The sequence below is a fragment of the Carassius auratus genome, linkage group LG28B (genome assembly GCF_003368295.1).
Source record: "Carassius auratus strain Wakin linkage group LG28B, ASM336829v1, whole genome shotgun sequence".
Taxonomy (NCBI): domain Eukaryota; kingdom Metazoa; phylum Chordata; class Actinopteri; order Cypriniformes; family Cyprinidae; genus Carassius; species Carassius auratus.
Window position 1 is genome coordinate 5,633,461 of NC_039293.1, and position 8,249 is coordinate 5,641,709.

The window sequence follows — 8,249 nt, forward strand, 5'->3', positions numbered from 1 at the left end:
TGATTTGGCTGTCAGCAGTTAGCATGAAAAATTATATTTAAATTTTCTTCATGTTGCAGTTTTAAAATATGAGCTGCTCTGACGGATCAATACTGATGGTTTATTGGTGAATCTCTTGAAAATTTGAATAAATAAACTGAAATCTAAATCTAAAAATATTTTGCTATTTGAATCAGATAATTGTCTCTTATTATTTTTAAATATAATATTAAATAATATTCGCCTTATTTTGCAATGCATAAATATGATATTTTCTATGAATTAGTGCAGTATTAAATAAGTGCATGATAATACATAAAGTAATACAACAACAATCAGTTTTCAATATCGTGCATCTTATATGTCTTACGACTAAAAATAACTAGAAGCAGATGACAGCGGTAATCTCGAACATATCACAGTCATAACTTCCCCATATGAAGATCTTTATTTATTGGGTTGAAATAAAACCACATACATCATGGTTTCTGTGAGATTCACTGTTAAATGGTTTAGATTTAACAAATGCACAAATAAGTAAATAAAACACAAAGTGTGTCAAACCATAAATCAATATTTTACTATTTTTTTTCCCAGAACAATAAATGTAGTCCAAATTACATAGTATCTATTTTATTAGTACTTGTTTGGAGTTTAGAGACGCACAGAGGTAGCCTAATTCACACAAACTCTCTCTTTCTCTTTCTTTCTCTGTGTGTCTCTGTCTCTCTCACTCTCTTTCTAATAACTTCATTAATAACTTCATTAATAAATGCATTACAATGCCATCGACGGCTCAAGCCACTAGTTTAAAATTGACATTTTGGAAACAACAAAAGTAAAGTTTTGTAAAGTTTAGTGGAAAAATCCCGGGTCACTTTTTTTGGGCTTATTGTAAAAAAATATGGTTGCTCTTTAGGGAAAGCAAATTCATTTCTTTATTTATGTTCACCATATTCTCTAATGCAGTGGTACCCAAACCTGTCCTGAAGGCCCCCCTGCCCTGCACTTTTTGTGTCTCCCTTAACACACCTGATTAGGGAGACATACAAAATGTGCAGGGCAGGGGGTCCTCCAGGACAGGTTTGGGTACCACTGCTCTAATGCATTGAACGCCGCCCCAAAAATTATTGGGCTTGTTTTCGAAGCCTTATTTGTCTCGCGAAAGTTGGCAACAGTGCTTTGCAGACATCTGAAACTGAAATGGATGTAGTTGAGTGAGAGTGAAGAAAAAAGAGGCGAGTGTCAAAATTAGGACGCAAGAGGTCAGAAAAACGCATCTGAAACGCGTGATAATGCCCGGTGTAATGACAATGCGTTCTGGCTGAGCACCGAAATCGCATCTAGACTACTCTTAAACACTGCACTTAACTTTATGATCAGGAGCACGCTTACGCCATTACGGTCTAACTTTTGAAGAAGACAGGGAAAAAACAGTAAGTAAAGCGCTTTCGATAGTTGTCTAACAATTGTATCACTTGAACAGCACAGCGATTTCCATTATTTTTTTCTACACGTATCAGAACATTAAAGAAGCAGAAATTGATGGGGGTTATTTGAAGCTTTACACGGAAACTACGAACAGGGCCGGTCTAGACATTTGGAGGCCCTAGGCAAAATGTATGTTGGAGGCCCCCCTGCCCTTCCACCTTTTAGAATTCACGAGTTCACACTTACACATCAAATTAAATATAGTAAAGATTATGCGTATCTGGTCAGCTGTCCGGGCTCTGGGCTCTGAATTTTGGCCCAGAATTTTTTCAGTAATTTGTTCAGTAATTTCTTTATAGTAACACACTAACCCCTTATTTGGGATAATGAACAGTTTTGTTTTCAATAGACTAAATATTTCATATAATGTTTTGTAGAGAAGTACATTTAATATGAATATACACAAATCAGCTGCTAGTGGAAGTGATAGAAATAAACAACTAAACAAAAAGTCTAGTTCGTTTCTTCAACTGTAATCGGGTGTGCTTGTTCATATGCTTAAAAATATTTTTTATAAATATGGCAACAGTATTTATGATTGGAAAACGAAAAAAATGAAGTAGGTGTATTATGATCAAGCAGTAAATGTAGGCTAAACATCTGCGTTTTAGAAGATATAGACAGTTGAGGTAGCTGTTTTATTTTTTTCTTTAACTAAGTATTTTGACAGTCAGCGCCTGACTAGGGCTGGAAATTGATTCCAAAGGAAAGGAATCGATTCCTTGATTCACAGGCGTAAGGAATCAAGATTTGATTCCACAGGTTGTAATCGATTCCATCGAGGAGAACCGACTCCTTTTTAAGATTCAGATCAACAGTTCATCATTAATTCTCCTCAGTGAAACAGTGACTGGAATTACGATTCCTTTCCGCGAACAAATTCTTTCAGACGGTTCGTACCGTATCTATTTTCTAACAAAATTCTGCATTGTACGCTCAGATTCAAAGTGTCAGAAGCGAATTGTCCTTCAACGGTCCTTCAAATGATCTATCCCAAAACGACGCTGATCATCAGGCTCAGTTTATTTTTATTTTTATTTTTTTTACAATACATTACAATCACTACAAAATAGATGATACCTGCATGACGAGCTGCACTTTCTTAGCCTTACGCTTAGCAGCCCCTGAAGGATGCGTTCGTTTCGGCGCCATCAGATCAATTTGTAGTAAAGTTGGATCTCATTCATAAAACCGGTAACGTTATGTATGTAATCTCTTCATTCAAATATTCAGAGGGTGGGCGTGACTCAGGTTTAAACGGGGATATTAATTGGTTTTACTACAGGTGAATGACAATTGTTATATTCAATGGACAAACAGCCTAGTATTTTGCTGTTCTTGATTAGTGGAAAAGCATATAGGGATGATTTGGAGGCCCCGCCTCCATGCCCGAGGCCCTAGGCAACCGCCTACTCTGCCGCCCCTGACTACGAACTCTGTTCCTCAGTTAAAGGCAGGGTAGGTAAAAAATGTATAAAAAACTTTTTTTTTTATTTGTTTAAACTTTATTTATATATCAATACATAATTAAAATGTAAGTACTCTGAAAAAGAAAGTATAAAAATCGAGTGTCTGTAGACCTCTCAAGACTGTTTTAAAGACATCTCATTATTTCCATTCACTCCACCCCCTCCCTTCTGGGCTCCTTCCAAAGCCACGCCCCCAAAAACAAAACAAAGGCGAAAAAAAAACGTGCAGGTAAACTTACAGGTCAACATGGTAAAAGAGTTAGGGAGAGGGTAAATATAGTTCTAAGAAAAGTTCCTAGATGCGGAGTAACGTTAGGCCTACTATCTGTTAAACATGTATTTAGTTATCTAAAGCAAAATTATGCACAATTCAACACTATAGCTATCATCTTGAGCTAGGCCTATAGATCATTTATCGTCTCTACTATGGCGCGCTAAGTAATGTTATGTTAGCTTTATTACGCAGCTATGTGTGCTAATGCTTCATGAAAAAATAAACAAAAAAATATGTATGATCAAAATACAAAAAAAGAAAGATTTACCTGTCCAGTGAAAAAAAATAAAGCCATCAAGGAGTCACTTTTCAGCTCTTTGAGTTCCCTCAGTTCTCGCCATCGCTGGACAGCCACGCCGATATTAACTCGCGTTTTATTTCTTTGTTTATCCAAAGACTTTTTGTTCATTGCCTTGTACTGTTACTGTCTTCCTTTTTTTCCCTGGTTTGCCTTCACTAACTGCATAGGCCGGTACTGTGAATTTTGCTTGCTGTTTCTTTGCCATTGTTTTGGTATTCCTAGGATCCGTGCCTCTTGAATTCCTCAAATCAAATGTGCGTACGCAAGTGGGCAGGTCATGTGTGGCAAAAGGGTGGTTGCCATGGTTGTGAGAGAGTGACAGTCGCCTAAGCCAATCCTATGTTTTGTGCCGAAAGGAAATAATGAGCTGTGTTTAATACAGATTAAACGGTCTAGAGTCACTCGATTTTTATACTCTTTTTATCAGAGTACTTACATTTTAAGTATGCATTGATATATATAGAAAGTTTAAACAAATTTGGAAGAAAGTTGTTTATAAATTTTTTCCCTAATCTGCCTTTAAGGTGAGAATCGGACCCTTTATAAACATAATATACTCAAATTAGTTTAAAAGTGTACTATCCTAGTTAGTTGTTATATAAGATATTCTAATTTCAGAGTAACAAAAACGGTTTATGCATTAGGCTACACCGTGTAGTCTACATATATATCTATAATCGACTAAAAATTATTGTATTTTAACTGGTCTACTGAATGCGCATTTAGACTCCTGACTGCTTTGAACTGCCGTACTGGAAGTGGTTTGTGTGCAGATTTCAGAAAGATCTGGAAAATCACTACAAGAAGGAAATTGTGGGAAAGGGTGAGATTCCAAATAAATGGAAAAAGCTCAGAAAACAGGATGCCATTGAGAGTTTGGATAAATACTTTTAACAGAGTAACAGAGCATAATAAAACCATTTTAAAGTAGGCTATATTAACATGTAGTTCATAAATGTTTTATCTGGGTGTATTTCAGCATGTATACATTAGTTGCTTGTTCCTCTTCCCAACTGTGTCCTTCTTGAACTTTTATGTAATTTATTGTAACTCTTCTTCTTTGGTGGGTTTCAATAGCAGGCTGCAAACCAGCTTTTTAGGAACATATCAGCACCTGGTATGCTGGATTTCAGTCTAGGTATAACTGGATGAGATCATTTCCTGTCTTCTATTCCTAAAACCACACATTTTTAATGCATTGTATCATTTGCTTGATCATTTTTCCAGATCCTTGTTCTGAATTGAATATATTGTATATTGTCAATTATTTTCCTTCTATAGCCTGTAATTCTCTTCCGAGTTCATTCCTTTTGTGTTCATAACTGGTTGAACAATACATGATTAACAGTTTCTGGTATAATTCAATAATCCTCTATCATGTTTTACTATGATATTAAGTTTAGAGTTAGGTTTTGTATGACCTTAATTACAATTTTAAATGTATCATTAAAGTTGTTTTGGAGCACTGAGAAATGCTGTTTATTTGTTTATGTTTGAAAACAAGTATCACATTTGTTACTGCAGAGTTTCATTAAGGACTCTTAATAAAATTGTTTTTAATTCAGTTATGTTTTGATGCTGCTTATTTGTCATATGGTGTCGATTTATTATCTATTAAATTCTGATATTGTACCAAAGCCAAAATTGTGCTTTGGAGCCATTGCCCCCTTTCATATTTTTGGCCATATAGATATCTGTCACGTTCGGTGATACAGGAACGAGGAGAGAGAACCAAGTGCAGGTATGAATCTTTATTTAAGGGTAATCCAAACGGGTAAACAAGCCAGGCAGGGTCAAAACCAGAAGATCCGAAACATAACATAAACAAGACACGAACACTAGGCTAGGCTAGGCTAGGCTAGGCTAGGCTAGGCAAGGCAAGGCAAGGCAAGGCAAGGCAAGGCAAGGCAAGGCAAGGCAAGGATGACGGACATGAAATAACTTTAACATTAACCAAGGACTCCGTAACAAACCAGGTATTTATAGACAGGTGCAAACGATGTAAGTGGGAACAGCTGAAATACAATGAACAGTGACGAGTACCAACAAGACTGGTGGGAATTGTAGTTCTGAAGTGGGGTGACGATAAGGGGAAGTGAGACCTCTAGTGGACACCCAGGGATACACAGACCAGACACTGTGACAATATCAGCATCTGCACCAAATCATGTTTTTGCTCAGTTTGGGCTTCTGTATGAAACTGGGCTGTTTTTTCTTCGTCCATATTCTCACTATATCATACAATATGAACCATAAAAGTCTTAAGAATCAAATATGTTACTCAACTCTCATGCACTTTATTTATTTGTTTCATTTGGTCTAAAGTTTCAATAAACTCTTCCAAAAAATATATATATTATTTCATACTGTATGTCAGACTTTACAGGGTTAAATGTTATTTTCATCTGAAATATGACGCTAATCATACTCTTTAATTTCTGTAATGTATAGACTCATGGGGAGCACTGATTCACTCTGCATCACACAGCAATGCTTGTCACTGAATACGTAATGAATGATGTCCGTCTGCCGGGTATTTCTGGACTGAGTCTTGTTCATGAATCAACAGCTTGTGTGTGTGTTTGGAGTAAGTCCTGCTCCAGCCTGTGTCTCTCGCAGAAAATCTGAAGGATTGTGTGTTTTCTATTCGTCTGCGCTCAAATAAATCCTCCATTGAACTTCAAGACGTCAATGTGAGCATCACAGAAAATCCATATGTCACATATTCATGACAGCAAGTAAATGTGATCCTTTTGGTTTAATTGGTGTAATTATGGTATAATTCATCACATTAACTATGCACAAGTTTTACTGTTTTACAAATCGTTTTACAAATATTACATCTATTGTTTTAGCATTTCAAACCCAACAAACTTAAATTTTTGTGCTTAAAAAAGTATGCTAGTGCTGACTTGGTGTTTTGTTTTACGGTCTGATGACATACACACACTATGTCAAGTGTGATTTAAGCAATCAGGAATGTTTTGTGGTGAATGTGAGCGCAGTGAAGTTCATCGGTCTGATGATCAGCACCATGGACAGAGACTCAACAATGCTTCAGTGGAAATATGAAAACCAGCAACAGCTCACTGGTGCATTTGCTTGTGTGCAAAACCCACACATTCTGCACATTGCTAATAAAAACTGGCAAATTATAACCAAGCATCCAAAACTAGAGGTTTAAAACTGTTTCAGACTGTTAGCACATTGTTTTGCTGGTTTTGAAGCATAAACCTCAATGAATTTAAAAGTATTTGCCAGCAAGACTAAATACTTACAATATATATATATATTTTAAACAACTCTGAAATATCAGATGCAGTTTTAACATATTACAGTTATCATCTCCTATATCTCACAATATACTGTAACACAAATACAGTGAGTCATTACAGACCGACTGCTGTGAGTCAATCATGACCTACTGATGACATATAGATGAGTCTGTCTTTGATGAGGTCACCATGTGATGATGTGATGATGCTAAATATCATCTCAAAAGTTTAATGTTCAGAACAGAACAGCTGACATCTTTTCAAAGCTCCTACATCTGTTCCTGTGTTGGACATCCCCACGGGACCCTGATTTGTTCATTTGGATGTTTTAGAGAAGAGCAGATGCTCCACACACCATCTGTTATTAAAGCATTGTATTTTCCAAACCTTATTCAGTATCCAAACAAATATAGCCGCTGTTAATATACAGTGTACTAATATAGTACATATGAATGAATATTTATTATATTTTTATAAAAACAACTTTTTGATTCACAAGACATTCATTATTGGACTGGATTGGGGTGGATTGCTTGTGGATTATTGTGATGTTTAAATCAGCTGTTTAGACTCTCATTCTGACGGCACCCATTCACTGCAGAGAATCCATAGATGCAATGCTGCATTTCTCCAAATCTGATGAAGAAACAAACCCATCTACATCTTGAATGACCTGAGAGTGAGCACATTTTCAGCCAATTTTAATTTCTTGAATGCAATTTTATACTTTTAAACAAACAAAATTCCTAACACAGTACTCATGCTGCTGAAATTGTGATGTTAGCATGCTACTGTGGCATTCTCGCCATGTGTGACAGAAATGTGTTGCTGTATGTCAGTCATCCAGTGCGCTGCTGTCTGGATTAGTCAGATCGGGTCTGTCGGACTGATCCCAGCGCAGCATTTGTCCAGTTTTCCTGTACGGATGAGTGATGTCACCAGTGCTAGAGAACACTGTTGATGTGGCCATATGTTATGTAAAAACAGTGAGATCATGACCTAATCCTCCGCTGCTCAGTATTATGCGATGATCCAGTAGTGTCGTTCTCATCCGAGGGCCACAATGAAACTAAGAAAAGATTTAGCACAGAATCAGAGCTTTTCTAATTCTGTCATTTTACTCTCTTCATGTCATGCTCTCCTGTGCGATCAGGAGCTCATCGGGCCAAAGCAACAGGATTCTAGTTCCTGTCCTGATCAAAGTCATTGTGTGTAAACCATGTCAGAGATAAATCCATCAGTGAATGTGTCAATGGGGGGCAAATCTATTGACCGCATTCTACATACGAATGTCTCTGGGAGGAAGATATGACTGTTAACCCTGTGCAAGCCTTTTTATTTATTATTATTTTTATTTTTATTTTATTTTTAATCATGAGTTATATAGCTACAATGTTGGTCATTTTTATATAAAACTACATAAACTTCTGACATATTTTTTTCAGTATAGTGTTTATTAT